The 24,900-nt window shown below is 41.5% G+C and overlaps 1 long non-coding RNA gene and 1 pseudogene across 1 annotated transcript; both read right to left on the bottom strand.

The window, feature by feature from the left end:
* Positions 1-24,206, bottom strand: part of LOC128244364 (hemocyte protein-glutamine gamma-glutamyltransferase-like) — a 35,078-nt pseudogene extending 10,872 nt beyond the window's left edge.
* LOC128243797 (uncharacterized) lies at positions 755-2,092 on the bottom strand. Its single transcript, XR_008262911.1, has 3 exons — positions 2,012-2,092; positions 1,132-1,267; positions 755-863 (listed from the first exon to the last, which is right to left on the bottom strand). It is a non-coding gene; the product is annotated as an uncharacterized LOC128243797 (long non-coding RNA).
* Positions 24,207-24,900: the final 694 nt, after the last annotated feature.

The following is a 24,900-nucleotide window of genomic DNA, read 5'->3' as shown; positions in this document are numbered from 1 at the left end:
ACTCATATTTTAAAGTTAAGCCGACTGCCACACGTACAATGGTTCGGGTAACATACATTGCCGTGGCCACTCAGATTTTAAAGATAAGCCGACTGCCACACGTACAGTGCTTCGGGTAACATACATCGCCTCGGGCACTAATATTTTAATGTTAAGCTGGCTGCCATACGTAAAATGGTTCGGGTAACAAACATTGCCTCAGCCACTAAGATTTAAAAATAAAGCCGGCTGCCACACGTACAATGGTTCATAATTTGCCTTGGCCACTCAGATTAAAAGGTTAAGCCGACTGCCACACGTACAATGGTTCGGATCACATATGTTGCCCATGGCCACTTAGATTTTAAAGTTAAGCCGGCTGCCACACGTACAACGGTTCGGGTAACATATATTGCCTTGGCCTCAGATTGTTTTCTGGTGCCCAACTCGAAACATGCGATAACATGTACCTTCGCTTTAATATCTTCAGACGCTTGGTCTGTCCGTGTGGCAGAAGTTTCCAGTGAACTTCGTCAGCATTCACTTCTGCAAACACGAAGCCGGAGTCGAAGTTGGTGTCACACAAGCCGTCCTTTATCGCAGGCAGCGGCGCCGGACCGCACGTGTAAACGCCTTTGTGTCATGAAAGGGAAACGCAAAGTTGGGCCATGAATCCATATAGAAAATATCGAATGCATCAATCTTTTATTGTGATTTGGTATTAAAACACTAAGTGTCCAATTCCAATAATATACGACGTGGATGGCAACGTACCATCACTTGTCTCCTGTGGCGTGGCGTCGATCACCTGCCAACCGTCGTATTTCCAGCTTGGCTCCAGATCCGGCCGCGCAAGCCACACCTCATTCCACACATGGAAATTCCTGAAACACAGGAAGGAGTTCAACGTTCATAAATACATGGTCACCAGCAGTATTTTCTCGTCATGTTTTTTTCTTTTTATATTACACGTATTATTGAGGGCCTAATTTGCATACTTGTGTTCGTGAAACTAGCGCTCGTGAAATAAGAAGCCAAAGAAGAAGAATCATATCATCTTACCCTCTATGCCATTATAATAATCTAAGAAGGATATATACGTTAATTAAAGGTGACATCATACATATTTTAGCCATGAAAAGGGCCGCTTACCACACGGAATCCGATATGTTTTTAAGGAAATCCCCTTTGTGATTAAATTACTGCTCGATACTCAGGCTTTCGTCTTTGTCATGGGCAGAGTCAAAGTTCGTCACTGAGCGACACGGGATGCCTAGCGCCCGGCACACTGTTGGGACATAGCTACAGGTACATTTACTTCACACAACAAAATGGAAAAATACCAACATGGCGGTCAAAGAAGTTCAAAAATGGGCATACTTCAAAGTATCAAATAATATTTTAGAAAAAACAGGGCACTTTAGTTATAAATTTTGCACATTCACCGAGGTTTTTGTCAAAGACACGTGTCCTAAGGTTCATGTCAATAGCTTTACGGGTCCGAAGGTATTGTCAATACAACATTATGTTTACAAACAACGACATCTATTCAAATGCTATGCACCTTCATGATACAGCTAGGGCTACAATCATAGTCACTGGTACTTGAGACATCACCCGAACAATGCAGCTTTACCATCTTATGTTCGATGATTTTGGGTGTTCGACGTCCACCTTATTGCCTGATGTTTGTTGCCGTGAATGAATAAGGTGTTTCTTCTCAATGAACATTTTTCATAGATAACGTCCCCCTCCCCACCCCATGACACCATAATAGACTAAGATCACATAAACAGAGACGGCATTTCGTCTTTCGATACACGATGAAAAAATATTCCAAATTGATTTTTGTTTGAAATGACATGGTTACTATCATAGATCGTGTTCATTCTGCTGCGTGATTGTATATATGAGTACCCGAAAACCCTCTGGTAAATGGTTATTTGGTTCAAACTTTTACCCGACAATACTCTAATTTTAGCTAAATATGACATTAGTTTATCTACCATGTTGTATCCCTTTCTCAACATACCAGTGGTCGTGACGCAAGAGAACACCCAGCATTGTCCAAATTTTACCGGAACTCCAGTCTTCTGGTATTCCCGTAGAATCTTCACACTCCCCACCCACGTCCACGGCTCTTTGCCGCCTTCATAATTACCCGACCAGTTACCCTCAAGTACACCGTTGTCGTCAGATGCGTTTACCTGAATGATCAAGACAAAAAAACGTATGACTATATATATATATATATATATATATATATATATATATATATATATATATATATATATATATATATATATATATATGTGTGTGTGTGTGTGTGTGTGTGTGCGTGTGCGTGTGCGTGTGCGTGTGTGTGTGTGTGTGTATATATGTTCCGTTTTAATTAAGTTGGATAAGGGTGACTCTGATGCACCTATCAATATTTAGTCAAACAGAGAGGGCTAGGGGCGAAAAACCCAGTCATGGTGCATATGTGCCCGCCGTCTCTTATCCGGCACATGCTGTTTACTTGTTGTAATCAGCTTGTTGTAATTAGTTTATGTTACTGTGGTGCAATCACGTTCCCTACCACAACTTGACCTTTGAACAAAATAATCCCAACAACCTACCATCTTGGCGATCTTGCGAGCCACCTTGATGGGCTGTGCCATCGCTCTAATGTTTTTCTGTCCGAAGCCCCTCCGAACCAGCGAGAAGCACACGTCCAAAATACCCTCTTCGAACTGAAATTAAGGGATACAAGTGCACTACAAGAGAAATCAATTAACCTCCTTCAACAAAGATGCATAACTCAACATGTGGTTCAGCCAGTGTAAAAGGCCTGGTCACACAAATATCAACTCAAATAAATTACTTCATAGCGTGCAATGTCAAATGTTGAATACCCTGCGACGACAACAACGCCAACCACCCGGTATCCAGGACAATGTTCAACGATAAATGCTCGAAACATTGTCGATCACATGGTAACAAAGATAATGCAGTAGTTATGACGCCGACCACACGGTATCAAGCACAATGCAGTAGTTATGACGCCGACCATGCGGTATCAAGGACAATGCAGTAGTTATGACGCCGACCACACGGTATCAAGGACAATGAAGTACTTATGAAGCCGGACACACGGTATCAAGGACAATGCAGTACTTATGACACCGACCACGCGGTATCAAGGACAATGCAGTACTTATGAAGCCGGCCACACGGTATGAAGGACAATGCAGTACTTATGACACCGACCACACGGTATCAATGACAATGCAGTACTTATGAAGCCGGCCACACGGTATCAAGGACAATGCAGTACTTATGAAGCCGGCCACACGGTATCAAGGACAATGCAGTACTTATGACGCCGACCACGCGGTATCAATGACAATGCAGTACTTATGAAGCCGGCCACACGGTATCAAGGACAATGCAGTACTTATGACACCGACCACGCGGTATCAATGACAATGCAGTACTTATGAAGCCGGCCACACGGTATCAAGGACAATGCAGTACTTATGAAGCCGGCCACACGGAATCAATGACAATGCAGTAGTTATGACGCCGACCACACACAAATTTTAAACTATAGCCGGCTGCCACACGTACAAAGGTTCGGGTAACATACATTGCCTTGGCCATTCAAATATTAAAGTTTAGCCGGCTGCCACACGAACAATGGTTCGGGTAACATACATTGCCTATGCCACTCAAATTTTAAACTATAGCCGGCTGCCACACGTACAGTGGTTCGGGTAACATACATTGCCTTGGCCACTCAAATTTTGAAGTTAAGCCGGCTGCCACACGACCAATGTTTCGGGTAACATACATTGCCCCGGCCACTCAGATTAAAAGGTTAAGCCGGCTGCCACACGTACAGTGGTTCGGGTAACATACATTGTCTACGCCACTCAGATTTTAAAGTTAAGCCGACTGCCACACGTACACTGGTTCGGGTAACATATATTGGCTTTGGCACACAGATTTTAAAGTAAAGCAGACGGTCACACGTACAATGGTTCGGGTAACATAAATTGCCTTGGCCACACAGATTTTAAAGTTAAGCCGACTGTCACACGTACAATGTTTCGGGTAACATATATTGTCTTGGCCACAGAGATTTTAAAGTAAAGCAGACTGCCACACGTACAGTGGCTCGGGTAACATATACAGTCTTGGTCACTCAGATTTTAAAGTTAAGCCGACTGCCACACGTATAATGGTTCGGGTAAAATATATTGCCTTGGCCACTCAGATTTTAAAGAAAAGCCGACAGTCACACGTACAATGTTTCGGGTAATATATATTGTCTTGGCCACTCATATTTTAAAGTTAAGCCGACTGCCGTTCGTACAATGGTTCGGGTAACATAAATTATATTGTCTCGGCCACTCAGATTTTAAAGTTAAGCCGGCTGCCACACGTACAATGGTTCGGGTAACATACATTGCCTTGGCTACTCAGATTTTAAAGTTAAGTCGACTGCCACACGTACAATGGTTCGGGTAGCACGTATTGTCTTGGCCACTCAGATTTTAAAGTTAAGCCGGCTGCCACACGTACAATGGTTCGGGTAACAAACATTGCCTCGGCCACTCAGATTTTAAAGTTAAGCCGACTGCCACACGTACAGTGGTTCGGGTAACATACATTGCCCCGACCACTCAGATTAAAAGGTTAAGCCGACTGCCACACGTACAATGGTTCGGGTAACATATATTGCCTTGGCCACTCAAATTTTGAAGTTAAGCCGACTGCCACACGTACAATGTTTCGGGTAACATACATTGCCTTGGCCACTCAGATTTTAAAGTTAAGCCGACTGCCACACGTACAATGGTTCGGGTAACATACATTGCCTTGGCCACTCATATTTTAAAGTTAAGCCGACTGCCACACGTACAATGGTTCGGGTAACATACATTGCCGTGGCCACTCAGATTTTAAAGATAAGCCGACTGCCACACGTACAGTGCTTCGGGTAACATACATCGCCTCGGGCACTAATATTTTAATGTTAAGCTGGCTGCCATACGTAAAATGGTTCGGGTAACAAACATTGCCTCAGCCACTAAGATTTAAAAATAAAGCCGGCTGCCACACGTACAATGGTTCATAATTTGCCTTGGCCACTCAGATTAAAAGGTTAAGCCGACTGCCACACGTACAATGGTTCGGATCACATATGTTGCCCATGGCCACTTAGATTTTAAAGTTAAGCCGGCTGCCACACGTACAACGGTTCGGGTAACATATATTGCCTTGGCCTCAGATTGTTTTCTGGTGCCCAACTCGAAACATGCGATAACATGTACCTTCGCTTTAATATCTTCAGACGCTTGGTCTGTCCGTGTGGCAGAAGTTTCCAGTGAACTTCGTCAGCATTCACTTCTGCAAACACGAAGCCGGAGTCGAAGTTGGTGTCACACAAGCCGTCCTTTATCGCAGGCAGCGGCGCCGGACCGCACGTGTAAACGCCTTTGTGTCATGAAAGGGAAACGCAAAGTTGGGCCATGAATCCATATAGAAAATATCGAATGCATCAATCTTTTATTGTGATTTGGTATTAAAACACTAAGTGTCCAATTCCAATAATATACGACGTGGATGGCAACGTACCATCACTTGTCTCCTGTGGCGTGGCGTCGATCACCTGCCAACCGTCGTATTTCCAGCTTGGCTCCAGATCCGGCCGCGCAAGCCACACCTCATTCCACACATGGAAATTCCTGAAACACAGGAAGGAGTTCAACGTTCATAAATACATGGTCACCAGCAGTATTTTCTCGTCATGTTTTTTTCTTTTTATATTACACGTATTATTGAGGGCCTAATTTGCATACTTGTGTTCGTGAAACTAGCGCTCGTGAAATAAGAAGCCAAAGAAGAAGAATCATATCATCTTACCCTCTATGCCATTATAATAATCTAAGAAGGATATATACGTTAATTAAAGGTGACATCATACATATTTTAGCCATGAAAAGGGCCGCTTACCACACGGAATCCGATATGTTTTTAAGGAAATCCCCTTTGTGATTAAATTACTGCTCGATACTCAGGCTTTCGTCTTTGTCATGGGCAGAGTCAAAGTTCGTCACTGAGCGACACGGGATGCCTAGCGCCCGGCACACTGTTGGGACATAGCTACAGGTACATTTACTTCACACAACAAAATGGAAAAATACCAACATGGCGGTCAAAGAAGTTCAAAAATGGGCATACTTCAAAGTATCAAATAATATTTTAGAAAAAACAGGGCACTTTAGTTATAAATTTTGCACATTCACCGAGGTTTTTGTCAAAGACACGTGTCCTAAGGTTCATGTCAATAGCTTTACGGGTCCGAAGGTATTGTCAATACAACATTATGTTTACAAACAACGACATCTATTCAAATGCTATGCACCTTCATGATACAGCTAGGGCTACAATCATAGTCACTGGTACTTGAGACATCACCCGAACAATGCAGCTTTACCATCTTATGTTCGATGATTTTGGGTGTTCGACGTCCACCTTATTGCCTGATGTTTGTTGCCGTGAATGAATAAGGTGTTTCTTCTCAATGAACATTTTTCATAGATAACGTCCCCCTCCCCACCCCATGACACCATAATAGACTAAGATCACATAAACAGAGACGGCATTTCGTCTTTCGATACACGATGAAAAAATATTCCAAATTGATTTTTGTTTGAAATGACATGGTTACTATCATAGATCGTGTTCATTCTGCTGCGTGATTGTATATATGAGTACCCGAAAACCCTCTGGTAAATGGTTATTTGGTTCAAACTTTTACCCGACAATACTCTAATTTTAGCTAAATATGACATTAGTTTATCTACCATGTTGTATCCCTTTCTCAACATACCAGTGGTCGTGACGCAAGAGAACACCCAGCATTGTCCAAATTTTACCGGAACTCCAGTCTTCTGGTATTCCCGTAGAATCTTCACACTCCCCACCCACGTCCACGGCTCTTTGCCGCCTTCATAATTACCCGACCAGTTACCCTCAAGTACACCGTTGTCGTCAGATGCGTTTACCTGAATGATCAAGACAAAAAAACGTATGACTATATATATATATATATATATATATATATATATATATATATATATATATATATATATGTGTGTGTGTGTGTGTGTGTGTGTGCGTGTGCGTGTGCGTGTGCGTGTGTGTGTGTGTGTGTATATATGTTCCGTTTTAATTAAGTTGGATAAGGGTGACTCTGATGCACCTATCAATATTTAGTCAAACAGAGAGGGCTAGGGGCGAAAAACCCAGTCATGGTGCATATGTGCCCGCCGTCTCTTATCCGGCACATGCTGTTTACTTGTTGTAATCAGCTTGTTGTAATTAGTTTATGTTACTGTGGTGCAATCACGTTCCCTACCACAACTTGACCTTTGAACAAAATAATCCCAACAACCTACCATCTTGGCGATCTTGCGAGCCACCTTGATGGGCTGTGCCATCGCTCTAATGTTTTTCTGTCCGAAGCCCCTCCGAACCAGCGAGAAGCACACGTCCAAAATACCCTCTTCGAACTGAAATTAAGGGATACAAGTGCACTACAAGAGAAATCAATTAACCTCCTTCAACAAAGATGCATAACTCAACATGTGGTTCAGCCAGTGTAAAAGGCCTGGTCACACAAATATCAACTCAAATAAATTACTTCATAGCGTGCAATGTCAAATGTTGAATACCCTGCGACGACAACAACGCCAACCACCCGGTATCCAGGACAATGTTCAACGATAAATGCTCGAAACATTGTCGATCACATGGTAACAAAGATAATGCAGTAGTTATGACGCCGACCACACGGTATCAAGCACAATGCAGTAGTTATGACGCCGACCATGCGGTATCAAGGACAATGCAGTAGTTATGACGCCGACCACACGGTATCAAGGACAATGAAGTACTTATGAAGCCGGACACACGGTATCAAGGACAATGCAGTACTTATGACACCGACCACGCGGTATCAAGGACAATGCAGTACTTATGAAGCCGGCCACACGGTATGAAGGACAATGCAGTACTTATGACACCGACCACACGGTATCAATGACAATGCAGTACTTATGAAGCCGGCCACACGGTATCAAGGACAATGCAGTACTTATGAAGCCGGCCACACGGTATCAAGGACAATGCAGTACTTATGACGCCGACCACGCGGTATCAATGACAATGCAGTACTTATGAAGCCGGCCACACGGTATCAAGGACAATGCAGTACTTATGACACCGACCACGCGGTATCAATGACAATGCAGTACTTATGAAGCCGGCCACACGGTATCAAGGACAATGCAGTACTTATGAAGCCGGCCACACGGAATCAATGACAATGCAGTAGTTATGACGCCGACCACACGGTATCAATGACAACGCAGTACTTATGAAGCCTGCCACACGGTAACAATGCAAATGCAGTAGTTATGAAGCCGGCCACACGGTAACAATGCAAATGCAGTAGTTATGAAGCCGGCCACACGGTATCAAGGACAGTGCAGTAGTTATGACGCCGGCCACACGGTATCAATGACAATGCAGTACTTATGAAGCCGGCCACACGGTATCAAGGACAATGCAGTAGTTATGACGCCGGTCACACGGTATCAAGGACAATGCAGTACTTATGAAGCCGGCCACACGGTATCAATGGCAATGCAGTAGTTATGACGCCGGCCATACGGTAACAATGACAATGCAGTAGTTATAAAGCCGGCCACGCGGTATCAAGGACAATGCAGAAGTTATGACGCCGGCCACACGGTATCAAGGACAATGCAGTACTTATGACGCCGGCCACACGGTATCAAGGACAATGCAGTAGTTGTGACGCCGTCCACACGGTATCAAGGACAATGCAGTAGTTATGACGCCGGCCACACGGTATCAAGGACAATGCAGTAGATATGACGCCGGCCACACGGTATCAAGGACAATGCAGTAGTTATGACGCCGTCCACATGGTTTCAAGGACAATGCAGTAGTTATGACGCGACCACGCGGTATCAAGGACAATGCAATACTTATGACGCCAGCCACGCGGTATCAAGGACAATGCAGTTCTTATGACGCCGACCACGCGGTATCAAGGGCAATGCAATCCTTATGAAGCCGATCACGCGGTATCAAGGACAAAGCAGTCCTTATGACGCCGACCACGCGGTACCAAGGACAAAGCATTCCTTATGACGCCGACCACGCGGTATCAAGGACAAAGCAGTCCTAATGACGCCGACCACGCGGTATCAAGGACAAAACAGTCCTTATGACGCCGACCACGCGGTATCAAGGACAATGCAATACTTATGACGCCAGCCACGCGGTATCAAGGACAATGCAGTTCTTATGACGCCGACCACGCGGTATCAAGGGCAATGCAATCCTTATGAAGCCGATCACGCGGTATCAAGGACAAAGCAGTCCTTATGACGCCGACCACGCGGTACCAAGGACAAAGCATTCCTTATGACGCCGACCACGCGGTATCAAGGACAAAGCAGTCCTAATGACGCCGACCACGCGGTATCAAGGACAAAACAGTCCTTATGACGCCGACCACGCGGTATCAAGGGCAATGCAATCCTTATGACGCCGACCACGCGGTATCAAGGACAAAGCAGTCCTGATGACGCCGACCACGCGGTATCAAGGACAATGCAGTCTTTATGACGCCAACCACGCGGTATCAAGGGCAATGCAGTAGTTATGGCGCCGATCAAGCGGTATCAAGGGCAAAGCAGTCCTTATGACGCCGACCACGCAGTATCAAGGGCAAAGCAGTACTTTTGAAGCCGACCACGCGGTATCAAGGACAATGCAGTATTTATGACGCAGTCCACATGGTATCAAGGACAATGCAGTACTTATGAAGCCGAACACGCGGTTTCAATGACTATGCAGTACTTATAAAGCCGACCACGCGGTATCGAGGGCAATGCAGTAGTTATTACGCCGACCACACGGTATCGAGGGCAATGCAGTACTTATGACGCCGACCACGCGATATCAATGCAGTACTTATGACGCCGATCACGCGGTATCAAGGACAATGCAGAAGTTATGAAGCCGACCACGCGGTATCAAGGACAATGCAGTAGTTATGAAGCCGACCACGCGGTTTCAAAGACAATGCAGTAGGTATGAAGCCGACCACGCGGTATCAAGTACAATGCAGTACTTATGAAGCCGACCACGCGGTATCAAGGACAATGCAGTAGTTATGAAGCCGACCACGCGGTATCAAGGGCAATGCAGTAGTTATGAAGCCGACCACGCGGTATCAAGGACAATGCAGTAGTTATGACGCCGACCACGCGTTATCAATGACATAGCAGTAGTTATGACGCCGACCACGCGGTATCAAGGGCAATGCTGTAGTTATTAAGCCGACCTCGCGGTATCAAGGGCAATGCAGTAGTTATGACGCCGACCACGCGGTATCAATGACAATGCAGAAGTTATGACGCCGACCACGCGGTATCAAGGACAATGCAGTAGTTATGACGCCGACCACGCGGTATCAAGGGCAATGCTGTAGTTATGAAGCCGACCTCGCGGTATCAAGGGCAATGCAGTAGTTATGACGCCGACCACGCGGTATCAATGACAATGCAGTAGTTATGACGCCGACCACGCGGTATCAAGGACAATGCAGTAGTTATGGAGCCGACCACGCGGTATCAATGACAATGCAGTACTTATGAAGCCGACCACACGGTACCAAGAACAATGCAATAGTTATGAAGCCGACCACGCGGTATCAAGGACAATGCAGTACTTATGAAGCCGACCACGCGGTATCAAGGGCAATGCAGTACTTATGAAGCCGACTACGCGGTATCAAGGGCAATGCAGTAGTTATGAAGCCGACAACGCGGTATCAAGGACAATGCAGTAGTTATGAAGCCGACCACGCGATATTAAGGACAATGCAGTACTTATGAAGCCGACCACGCGGTATGAAGGACAATGCAGTAGTTATGAAGCCGACCACGCGGTATCAAGGGCAATGCAACAGTTATGAAGCCGACCACGCGGTATCAAGGGCAAAGCATTAGTTATGACGCCGACCACGCGGCATCAAGGGAAATGCAGTAGTTATGAAGCCGACAACGCGGTATCAAGGACAATGCAGTAGTTATGAAGCCGACCACGTGGTATCAAGGACAACGCAGTACTTATGAAGCCGACCACGCGGTATCAAGGACAACGCAGTAGTTATGAAGCCGACCAAGCGGTATCGAGGGCAATGCAGTAGTTATGAAGCCGACCACGCGGTATCAAGGACAATGCAGTAGTTATGACGCCGACCACGCGGTATCAAGGACAATGCAGTAGTTATGACGCCGACCACGCGGTGTCGAGGGCAATGCAGTACTTATGACGCCGACCACGCGGTATCAATGCAGTAGTTATGAAGCCGACCACACGGTATCAAGGACAATGCAGTATCAAGGGCAATGCAGTACTTATGACGCCGACCTCGCGGTATCAAGGGCAATGCAGTAGTTATGACGCCTACCACGTGGTATCAATGACAATGCAGAAGATGACGCCGATCACGCGGTATCAATGACAATGCAGAAGTTATGACGCCGACCACGCGGTATCAATGACAATGTAGTACTTATGACGCCGACCACGCGGTATCAAGGGCAATGCAGTACTTATGAAGCCGACCACGCGGTATCAAGGGCAATGCAGTACTTATGAAGCCGACCACGCGGTATCAAGGGCAATGCAGTAGTTATGAAGCCGACCAAGCGGTATCAAGGGCAATGTAGTAGTTTTGACGGCGTCCTCGCGGTATCAAGGGCAATGCAGTAGTTATGACGCCGACCACGCGGTTTCAATGACAATGCAGTAGTTATGACGCCGACCACGCGGTATCAATGAAAATGTAGTACTTATGACGCCGACCACGCGGTATCAAGGGCAATGCAGTTCTTATGACGCCGACCACGCGGTATCAAGGGCAATGCAGTACTTATGAAGCCGACCACGCGGTATCAAGGGCAATGCAGTAGTTATGAAGCCGACCACGCGGTATCAAGGGTAATGCAGTAGTTATGAAGCCGACCACGCGGTATCAAGGGCAATGCAGTAGTTATGACGCCGACCACGCGGTATCAATGACAATGCAGTAGTTATGACGCCGACCACGCGGAATCAATGACAATGCAGTAGTTATGACGCCGACCACGCGGAATCAATGCCAATGCAGTAGTTATGACGCCGACCACGCGGTATCGATCAATGCAGTAGTTATGAAGCCGACCACGCGGTATCAATGACAATGTAGTACTTATGACGCCGACCACGCGGTATCAAGGACAATGCAGTACTTATGACGCCGACCACGCGGTATCAAGGGCAATGCAGTACTTATGACGCCGACCACGCGGTATCGATCAATGCAGTAGTTATGAAGCCGACCACGCGGTATCAATGACAATGTAGTACTTATGACGCCGACCACGCGGTATCAAGGGCAATGCAGTACTTATGACGCCGACCACGCGGTATCAAGGGCAATGCAGTAGTTATGAAGCCGACCACGCGGTATCAAGGGCAATGCAGTACTTATGAAGCCGACCACGCGGTATCAAGGGCAATGCAGTAGTTATGAAGCCGACCACGCGGTATCAAGGACAATGCAGTAGTTATGACGCCGACCTCGTGGTATCAATGACAATGCAGTAGTTATGACGCAGACCACGTGGTATCAAGGACAATGCAGTCTTTTTTTGCAGTCCTTATGACGCCGGCCACACGGTATAAATGACAATGCAGTAGTTATGACGCCGACCACACGGTATTAAGGACAAAGCAGTATTTATGATGCCGACCATACGGTATCAAGAACAATGCAGTCCTTTTGACACCGACCTCACGGTATCAAGGACAATGCAGTAGTTATGACGCCGACTGCACGGTATCAATGACAATACAGAAGTTATGACGCTGACCACACGGTATCGAGGAACATGCAGACGTTATACCGTCGACCACGTGGTTTCAAGGACAAAACAGTAGTTGTGACGCCGACCGCATGAAACCAATGTCAACGCCATTATTATTTATATATGGCGTTGACATTGATACCATGCGGACATCAACAAGACTTACTTTTCCGAAAAGCTGAAAATCTAAGAAGAGCTTATAGAGCGAATACAAACGCTCGTCCGTTTTCGCAGTTTGTCAATGGGCATAGTCGTACCTGTCCAAAGTTCCATGGTTTAGCCCCGCGTGTGTAAGCATTTCCCTGGTAGACGCAACCGGAAGGGTTGAGCACGTATTCCACCAAATCGTACGTCTCAAAGGAGTTCTCGCGGTCCGCCGGTTTCTGCTTCTCCATGAACGTGCCGTCATCTAGTGGAGAGGGGGACAATGAACAAATATTCTCAATTATTTGGCTGTGTTTGAAATGTAACTATGCTGGCAAAGAGGCAGACCGGATTTCCGTGTTGTTGTTGTTTTGTTGTTGTTTTTGTTGTTGTTGCTGCTGTTGCTGTTGCTGTTAATGTTTTATTTAAATTCGGCATCTATTATCACTCAATGCATCTATTTTCATAACAGAGGTGGAAATGATTGTATGCAGACCATTAACCCCACTGTATTTATATGAAAAACTACCCACAATGTATCTGGCATATGATACAAGCGTGAAGTTTTCGTTGTTTCAGTTAAGTAAGATATAAAATAAAATATCATTGATTTGTGCGAAATGTTATTATTATAGCAATGTCAATGACTTTAACATTAGCGCGTTGATAAACACAGCAAAGCTATAATTGCCATGAATACAATTACCTTTGCACCAAGGGTTGAAGAGGATGGCTATATCGGTGTCTAGCTCGTACCGGAAGACGAGGGTGGTGTCGTTACCATCCTTGTCCTTCCCGAAAGAGTAGCTCTTCACCGTCATCGTCCATTCGCCGATAATACAGTTTGCGGGAACGAATACCTAAACATATTACAAGTAACAAGTTTTACGATCAATACATATATCGTACTTGTGAATAGGAGGCATGACATATTGTAATATACAGTAACTAATACAAGTTAATCTCGGGGTCAGATATTACAGTATATAGTACTTGAATATGAAAAGATATAAATCAGAAGCATACAACTAGTTTAAATTTAGCAAAACTATTGTTAAAGAAAGTAAGTTCAGGAAAACAACGCATTGCCAGCTGGATTTCTTAAAGTTTTAAATACAACCGATATGATGTTGCATATCTTAATAAGCTTTTGACAATCATTCGCACACATAATCTTTTGGAAACAGAAATTGTTGGTATTTTGTATATTTAGAGCTTGCAACTATAATGAAACTCATCACCAATATCGGTTACATAAACTACATTTTCCTTCAATACCATGGCAGCGGCCCTTTTCAATGTAAATGTTTATTACTTTATCTAAAATTTCTCAAGTATAATGCAGTAGTTCTGACGCCGGTGACACTGTATCAAGGACAATGCAGTAGTTATGACGCCGCTTACACTACAAAACTCCTCCAAGTTTGTTTGTATTTCTCTTTTAATTATATTTCAACAAAACTGAACTAATATTCTTTTTCATCATCATAATGCAAGTGTTATTTTATGAAGCTCAGCCCTTATCCGTCAAAGATATGTTTAACATTGTCTAGCCATGGGTATCGATTTTTTTATTGAATTTGTTTTGTTTAATATCGAAGAAAAGTTGTTTTTGTTTTTGGGATAATGAAAACTAGACTCCTATAATCCATTCCTTAATACCAATATACTTAGTGTGATTCTACCTTAGTCACCATAGAGCATAACATGTAGTGTACTGTTCTTTACTTTTAAAATAAGCTTCATACAATCAGTGTGTATTTTTTCTATTGAGCTTAGATCACCAAACCCCAAACTTCACAGCCATATAACACTATTGATTCAACAGTATTATCAAACAGTTTTAATTGACAATCAATTGGTAAAGACAACTTTCTTTTTTTAACATTCTTGTTTGATCAATAACATGTGTTTTTGGCATTTACAAATGTTCTATTCTTTAGTAATACCTGTTTAATTGTCTCTACTAGTTTAAAGTTTTTATGTTTGTAGAGTTGTTGATTCAATGTGTCATTCATAAGCGCATTCGGAACTCCTCGGCCATTTTATCGAAAACAACATCGGATGCATGCCGGTACATCAGTTGAAGTAGTACGTATTTTTTTAATAATATCATTAATTACATGTAGTGTTTAAGAGTTGTATTCATTGCTCTCAGTTTAAATTGATTGCCAGTGAAGTGTATTATTGCAAACATAATTAATATTCCCAAGAGTTAAGTCATAAAGTTTAACAACTAATTAAGATTAGATTACTACGCGATCTATTTGCAGCGGACTTAAACGTACCACTTTTTGAATTTTGTAAACCGTCCAAATACATCCGAGGTGGTTTTTAAAAATAATGGCCGAGGAGCTCCGAATGTCATAAGCGTAGTATAACATCACGATTTTGCAAGATATAAACTTGATCAAAGGCATCTTCAATGTCAATGCCTCATGGAAAAAGGTCGAATTCCACAGTACCTGTAAGGCGATATCTTTTCCGTTTTGCGCGAGCTTATTGGCACCCCACTCGTCCGACTTGTATGTCCCATTTCCGGTCTCATCCACCTCAAACTCCGCTTCCGTTCCACGTGTCGGCACGTGATCCTCGCCTACGAAAAATGAACATAAAGCTGTTGAATGCATACACAGTATAAACGAGTCCTCTGACACTGTCTGTCCATGCTGCGAGGCTTTGAATATATCTAGCTATTAAAGCTAGTGACCCTTTGTGGTTTATATGCGAAATATTACAGCAATATTTGGAAACCAACCCTGCATACACAGGAGGCAGAAGCGAACTATTTTTTTCTTCCTATAAATAGTTCGCTCCTGCCCCTGTGCCTGCATAGGTTACAATGTGTGGTATAAGGATATGTTGTTGAATAGTTTTAGAATTTAAACCCAGGCATTTTCGGTAAAGGTGAAAAATCAATAAACAATTAATCAATGTTTCAGGTCTGTATGCAAGCAGTTAACTATTCTTACCCAAAGCGAAGTTGATTTTGACGTCATTTTTCTCGTTGCTGTATGGCCTGTCAAGTTTCAAAGTGACCTTGAAGCTGTCCCCGCGCCTGATAACAAGCTCCGCCGGAAGTTCATTGCCGTCCACCTTCCGCTCCTTCGTCCGCATGTAGTCATCAGTCCTGGAGATAGACAAAGAGAATCGTAACAACTCGGCCATTTCCGGCCAGCTTCGGGTTAGACCCTCGTAGATAGGGACAAAGGGATTTAGTCTGAATTGGTGTTGTATTTTTTGTGTGTTTTTTTATATGGCGGTAGCCTTTACGTAGATTCATATTAACACATTCGTTTGGCAATTAGTAAACGGTGGAAACTAATAAAAGGAACAAGATAACATAAACCGAATCGATCTACAGAAAGTAAGCTATTGGAAATCGAAACATCCTCAATTACCATTGGCTCACAACGCAAAAATAAAATGAAAAAGATGCATTAGTGTCTCAATAACTTTTTATCATCAAATACGAAAAATGGTATCTACTTGTGTTGTAACGTGTTTTCCGGGATGTGCAGATCAATGTCCAAGACATTAATCGTCTTGGCCAGCTCAACCTTTGGCGGTTCCGGTCGCACGGGCTTCGTTGTAGACTCTAAGCCAGATTAAAAAAAAACAAATGCGTGTAACCGAATGTCTGAACATGTCTGTACATGAAATAAAATGTCAATACATACACGTAAACAAAAGGGAAAGTACTATTGACATTTCAAGTGTATACATGTATAACTGTTTAATATCGATATATTTAATAAACGAAAGCACGAACATATCGTCTCCTTGATTCAGTGGTTAAGGCGATTTCCTATAGAAGGGACGGACATGGGTTCGATCTCTGGTCGCGTCATAACGAAAGACCATAAAGTTGGTACAAGTAGTCCCCTTGCCTAGCGCTCGACATTGAAAGGGCAGCGGTTTTATACCGAGCACGTTAAAGACCCAATGGGTCACTTCGTAAAGAGCTAGGGTATCGCACCCGGACTTCCTTGTAACCCACCACTGTCTCTTACGCGTCCAGTCCCTTCAGCATAAACAAAGGACCCGGTTGGATATAAGTGCTTACACTTTCACGGGTTAACCTCGACCACAAGGTCTAAAGAAAAACATGCATACATCAATCATATAAACATTCTCATGCAAGAAATACTTTTGATTGGCTGAACCGTTTGTTTGATCGAAATTTTCAGCACGTAGTCAGTGGGTTTCGACTGTCATCAGTTATAACACATTTGTATCTATAGCTGTAGTGGCGAATAGACCTACCGGGCCTCGCTTTCTGCGGTTTATCTTCCGATGCATGGCTCCCTCCACCGCGTCCACAAAATAAACTGTCCCGCTCCCAATAGTATGGCGTCCGCCGCGCCCGTCCGTAGTAGTACTCGTTCCAGTAGGGTGAACTGTATCCACCGGAACTGGAGTCATTGTCGCCGCCGCCGCTCCTGTCGAAGTTGTATCTCGGATTGTAGCCGTACATGGTTGGTCAGGGCCGGGGAGTCTTAAATGTTTACAGGAACTGAGCATAGAAGAAATAATAAAAATGCTACGGAATGAATCTTTATTTCTTTTATTGCATGAAGAAGAGTTAAGCAGGTTAAATTTACACGCATGAATCTGGTATATTCATTATTTATATAAAGACCTGGATTAAATGTTACATAATTATGTTCACTTCGACGCGCATCTATATACACGGATGCGAAACAGTGGCTCCAGCCCTTTTAGGAGCTGTGTATAAAAAGGAGCCAATGACACTTCCGAGCTAGAGCAAAAGAACGGATATCATCATAAAACGTAAGAATGACTCGTTATTTTATCTAATATCACAATTATGAGGGCTTATTTGAGAAATCGGGGAATGCAGTGCCATATAAATATGTTTAATCTTCACACGTATTTGGGTTATTTTGTAAACATATTGTTTATGGAGTTATAAAACCGATTCTCCCATCAAACACATCAATGTTTACAAACGAAAGTAGAACATTTTCACCATTTCTCAGCTGAATTTCAATCAAGAAGCTTACATTTAAGATAAAGCCAGTATTATCGAGTGCTTTTATTTTGTCGGGAATAAAAATGACCGCCTGATTACCGAAATAAGCATGTTTATACTCCTTTTCTGGGTTGAGCTGGAGCCAAAGCTAGGGAGCTGGAGCCAAAGCGTGGAGGCTGAGCCAATACGCTGTATAATAATGCATTCAACTGGTCATATTTGGAATAGTTGCAGTTTTTTATTAATAACTAGTATTAAGATAGTGTTGTATTTTTTTAAATACACAATTATTTTTGATTATTTAATGCAATTCATCTGATAATGGGCGTTGCAATCTCAGAAATGTCGATGGAGCTAAACAATCCTTTCACAACATCTGTATAATTATATGGTTACTGTTTCTTGAACAGTCTTCTAACTCTTCAATCAGATTCCAAAATAAATGAATAGTAGTGGATGAAAGAAAAGTGTGTCATTTAATAAAGATTAGATAGACGAAAAACTGGTAAACTATGTGCTCAATTACATCAACTGACCGCTAGTACATCAATCGGATTGAATACGTGTAAGTGTTATTTTCTTTTTTTCCTGTACATTTGATTTATATTTGCTATATAAAAAAAATGAGGTACCCTTTTTACCGACATTAAACGCGAGCTTGGCTTAGATTAAGAGAAAACTAGTGTGAATTCTTACAATAATTCATTGTTTCCTGGACCTGCAAGGTGTCTATACAGCATAAGTAAGCACACGATATTAAAGCTGCACTCTCACAGATAAACCGTTTTTACAACGTTTTTTATTTTTTGTCATAATATAACACAACACAGGTTTGCTTTATTATTACGATAACATATTAACATTTTTTTATGAATTAATATAGGGTAATTACACCTTTTTGAGGTCGTTACCATCTGCAAAGGCCCGCAAAATGGTTTACAGCCCGACGAGTAGCGCGATTGTTGTAAACCATTTGAAGGGCCATTGCAGGTGATAACAACCGCAAGAAGGTGTATTTAGCATTATTGCATAAAATTACACACCATGAGTACCTTTTTGTTGAAAAGCTGTTTAATGTCACGAAAATACAGAAACAGTTAGTTCAAAATAACCTCAATAACATGTACTTGTGTGACGTCACGAGTGATGTCACTGAAAAAGTTTTACATTAAGCCCGAATAGGGCTGCAAAAAAACTCGACAGTTTCATTTTTGTTTCAACGCCATTTTTTTCAGTGTTCAGTCGATTGGAAGGTGTTTTCTTTTTTAGTAATTTACTGGATTACCTGGATTATTTACACACAATACCTTTCGGGTAATCGAATAATTACCGATATATTCCTACTTTAACATTTATATGTTTTGGCAACTAATTTAAACCGGGAAAAATTGTCAAAATGTTCTGGACAAAATGTTCAGCATCTTCAGCATCTAACAGAAAAAAATATATTTTAAAACTATTTGTTCATTGCATACGAAGTAATGGAATCATGTCCATATAAGTCGTTTGTTCTGAATAAAATCAACAGAAATGACTAAAGTTGGGAGGAGTTAAACGTTTTAGACTTAATTTAGTCATGTTAGTGCTTTTAGAGCAAACAAATAGTCAAAACAACTGCAGAAAGTACTATCTAGTAAACACACATCAGCTTGCCAGGAAAAGATATTTCAGAAGGAAATATGTAAGTAATATGTGGTTTATTTCATTTCTTTAAAGTTTTTTTTAAAGCTATATATGCTGAAATATGTTTTAGTGCACTATTTGCATCTTTGACCCACTTTCGGTAAGAAACCAGATCGCTCAGTCTCCATCGTTATGATGCGGGCCCTGATAGAGCTTGTGTTAAACAAAAAAGCCGGGAATTAACGGCACGTGAATTTACTGAATAATGCACGTTCTTTTACCGATAACGCCCGGGTAATTGCGTTTTAACACACCACGATAGTGGACCGAAAACACACATTTTATGCAATAATCGTTATTAATAAAGAATTTAGCGTTCGGAATTTGGCCGATCAAAACAGGCATTATCATACAGCGTATTGGCTCAGCCTCCACGCTTTGGCTCCAGCTCCCTGGCTTTGGCTCCAGCTCAACCCAGAAAAGGAGTATAAACATGCTTATTTCGGTAATCAGGCGGTCATTTTTATTCCCGACAAAATAAAAGCACTCGATAATACTGGCTTTATCTTAAATGTAAGCTTCTTGAGTGAAATTCAGCTGAAAATTGGTGAAAATGTTCTACTTTCGTTTGTAAACATTGATGTGTTTGATGGGAGAATCGGTTTTATAACTCCATAAACAATATGTTTACAAAATAACCCAAATACGTGTGAAGATTAAACATATTTATATGGCACTGCATTCCCCGATTTTTCAAATAAGCCCTCATAATTGTGATATTAGATAAAATAACGAGTCATACTTACGTTTTACGATGATATCCGTTCTTTTGCTCTAGCTCGGAAGTGTCATTGGCTCCTTTTTATACACAGCTCCTAAAAGAGCTGGAGCCACTGTTTCGCACTCGTGATATATTGAGGGCCTTCCACAGTGGAAAAGTGGGTGAGGGAAGGCCAAAAATTAAAACGTTTCAAAAGTTCATGTTTTATTTAGTTTTGAGGAACAATTCTTTCAGGGGGTAAAACAAAAATCATTTGTGACATGATTCGGCGTAATAAGGAGTTGACCAAATTTTACGAAAGAAGATTTTATGAGATTTTGGACCAAAAAGCATTTGAGTTTTTTTCCGAAAAGCGTGTCAACAATATAACTGTTTTGTGTCAATATTTGATGATATCTGTTCAAATAAAAATATAAATTCAATAACATAATGAAAAGAAGTGGATTTAATTATTTCCTGGTTTTTCTAGCTTAAAATACCTGCAATCATCACAAAGCCTCAAGACATTGCTTATTGGGAAATACTGACTATTTTGACGCCAACACCTTTTCATTTTTTATAAAGACATTTCGGAAAAATGCAAATCCCTTTTTGTTCGAAATCTGATAAAATCTTCATTCGTAACATTTGCACAAACTCCTAAATGCAACTACACATGTTCTAACGGATACGTGTATTATCCTTGCTTAATATTGAACATCAAAACTAAAAGTGAAATGATTTTTTTAAATAGTTAATGTTTTGGTCCTTCAAACGACTTTTGCACTATGGAAGGCCCTTAACCTATTAACCTGGGGTCTTATGAATTATAGATGTATTGAATTCAACCTGGAGTGAATAACGTAAGGTCTAATGTGTTGTGGTTGTATTTAATTCAACCTAGAGTGAATAGCATATATGGTCTATCGAGTTGTGGTTGTATTTAATTCGACTTAGAGTGAATAGCATATGGTCTATCGAGTTGTGGTTGTATTTAATTCGACCTAGAGTGAATAGCATATGGTCTATCGAGTTGTGGTTGTATTTAATTCGACCTAGAGTGAATAGCATATGGTCTATCGAGTTGTGGATGTATTTATTTCAACCTAGAGTGAATAACATATGGTCTATCGAGTTGTGGATGTATTTAATTCGACCTAGAGTGCATAGCATATGGTCAATCGAGTTGTGGTTGTATTTAATTCGACCTAGAGTGAATAGCATATTACCTATCGCGTTGTGGTTGTATTTAAATAGACCTAGAGTGAATAGCATATTGCCTATCGCGTTGTGGTTGTATTAAATCAACCTAGAGTGAATAGCATATGGTCTATCGAGTTCTGGTTGTATTGAATTCAACTTAGAGTAAATAGCCTAGGTCTTACGAGTTGTGTTTGTATTGAATTCAACCTAGAGTGAATAGCATAGGGTCTATCGAGTTCTGGTTGTATTGAAACAACTTAGAGTAAATAGCCTAGGTCTATCGATTTGTGTTTGTATTGAATTTAACCTAGAGTGAATAGCTTAGGGTCTATCGAGTTCTGGTTGTAGTCAATTCATCCTAGAGTGAATAGCCTGTGTCTTACGGATATGTACAATGTATGCACTCGTACGACTCGTACAATATCAGTCTTTGCTTCCTTGTGACGTACCAGCGCAATTAATTTTTAATTAATTTTTAAGAAATATTGAAAATAAAAAGGGTTTAATATTTCGGAGGTCTCTGGAGATACCCGCATGGGAATGAAGAAGTTGAAACATGTAAGATTAAAAGCAGACGATAGTGGAATCAATATCCTCTCCCAGCAGGAACACCATTGTTTGCGCATACTACTTCTTTCTTGTAATGCAGGACATTAAGACAAGATTTACATCTGTGCTTCACAATTAACCATCCCCTGTTAAGAGTTTTATTCTTTAAGGTGGACATTATTCTGCGCGTATTACGTTTACTGGAAAGTTTTGACAGTTTCGATTTCTATGGAATGTCTTTTAAATTAGATATTTCAACCGATTCTGTATATTCTTGCTTCGTTATGGTATATAAAAAACTGTATTTATTGTATGATATTAATATAATAATAAATGGAAGTCCTGTTCAGATATCTGTTGAAAGAAAAGTGCTAATTTTCAGGCTTGTTTTCGACGTGAGTCCGACGTTTCATCCTATGTAAATCATATCTGCACGAGTATGCAGGTTTTATTTAAAAAAATCAAAAAAAAAATCTAAGGAAAATATCATAAACGCCCTTGGTAACTCTTAAACAATTGCCTATCCTGCAACTGTGCTTCCTTTGACAAACGGTGTGATTTTTACCCTTTTATTCCTCAACTCTAATACCAATACAAGGCCACAATGAATCATTCTTTTCAAATCCGCTCAATGCAAAGCCGTACAAATATGGAGTTTTGAAATCAATTCTTTTATAAGAGATCTTTGTCCATTATCTCGTTATTGTATTCAGTTGTCAAGTGAATTCCGCGCCAATACACAGCTAAACAGTCGATCAAAACAAACTTCAAGGTCGGCCAAAAAGTTATAAATCATTAACCCCTGACAAGTGTACAAAAGACAAAATAAATATTAAGAAGAATTCTTTTGAAAGGCAGTTTGCAAAAAGATAAAATATAATATTAATATATAACACGCGTTGCCACTGCGGGAGAGATTGCGTCATGGCGGAAAATCGCGGCGATATATTCCGCAGTATTCGACGCGGTGTTGCGTGTCATCGCCGCGTTCATCTGCTGCTATCGCGCACAAGTTCCGAGAACATGAACGCGGCGTGACGCCGCGATGCGGCTTACCGCCATATGCAGGTATATTAACAGGTTAAGGTGGTATAAAAAGAAAATTGTACATTAAACCGTGGATTTCATTCGATTACGAGGGTTAAAAAAACTCAGCCCCCAAACTTGATAATTATGACTCATGTCGTTGGAATATTGAGTGTTTGTTAAAGTATTTTTAATAAGTTAATTGACTCAAAATAGTATTTATTCACAATCTCACAAGTTTAACGAGGGCATTCGAAATTTAGATGTTTTGGAACAAGGTGACAAGAGCGTCTGAATACTATCACAGTTGCAAAGCATAATTTTCTGGGATCAAACTACGTTTTGAGTTCGAAACAAGATTTGTAGATAAAGGGTCGAGTTTGTATGAGTTTAATAAAAACTGACTAGAATATATGTATATGACGGGTACAAAGAAAAGGCCTTCAGAGAATTAACAGCTTTCTTAAATACCGTTAATTAACACTTCGCAACGAGGGTATCGCGGTGGAACGCAGGAAAAATATAATATGTATGAACGCGGTGGAAAGTATGCTTCAATCGCGGCGTATAGTGAACAATTAGATTGAAAAGATAACGTCCGCGGTAAGGAAAAATCGCGGCGATGTGCGAAATGTGCAAAAAAAAACGCGTGGTTGGTAGTGTATTAAGACATCACTTTCGGGTAATTGTATTGCTATAGCAACGAAATACACTACTCAAAAATGAAAAAAAAAATCGAGGACACTGCGTCTCCTCGCTGAACCAGGAGTTCTTTCAGAAAAAAAAGATGACAAGTGTTTTGTTTTTTTGTTTTTTGAACAAGGAATATATAATACAGTTAAGCAATGTTTTTATTTGTATTTGGCCCTGATAAAACAGTAAATAATTTAAATGAAATTACCTTATTGGATCTTCAAATCAGTAATCCTACCACTTTCTACTGAGCAAAATCGCGCCAATAATGATCAACAAAAACGATCTGTGTTTGCATGTTACTAAGGTAAAATTCGATCTCTTCCATATATTAGTTGCATGCTGTATAATGCTTAACCTTTGTGTCATGCATACATGACATTTATCGATCCAATGACATTACAGCGGGTAGCTCGCTGGAGATTGTTTGTTTTTCCGTATTAAAGTTTTATATATTCCTCTTTCATCAAAGACTATGCATACAGGATCGAGTGATGAAAGTCAAAAAGCTTAAAAAATAATTAAAATATGTTCTCCCACTGTCTAAAAACGCTTTCTATGACCTAAATCACGACTTTAAGGCAAATAAAAATTAATTGCTAGATTTCATCCCCGCCCACCCCCACTTTTTCATCCACCCCTTAAATTTTAATGAGTCAAATAAAAATGTTGAACGGTCTGTATTTCCGTATCGGTCCGGTACTGTCCGGGAACGGCGTTTATTCATTCCTGCTGTGTCGATGTATAACATTCACATGTAATCAAGGAGAAGTGTTACGACCGTGTTCGTGGTTCGTCTAGAAACACATGCATATGGTCCCTTACGCAATACGAAAGAGCTTGTAGACACGTTGAACGTTGAAACAATCGTTTTAAGAAAAAAGAATTAAATGTCAACACCCGCTTCCATAAATGATGAAAAT

The sequence above is a fragment of the Mya arenaria genome, chromosome 8 (assembly GCF_026914265.1).
Source record: "Mya arenaria isolate MELC-2E11 chromosome 8, ASM2691426v1".
Taxonomy (NCBI): Eukaryota; Metazoa; Mollusca; class Bivalvia; order Myida; family Myidae; genus Mya; species Mya arenaria.
The sequence above is the reverse complement of the archived record's forward strand: the minus strand, read 5'-3'. Positions and strand labels throughout refer to the sequence as shown.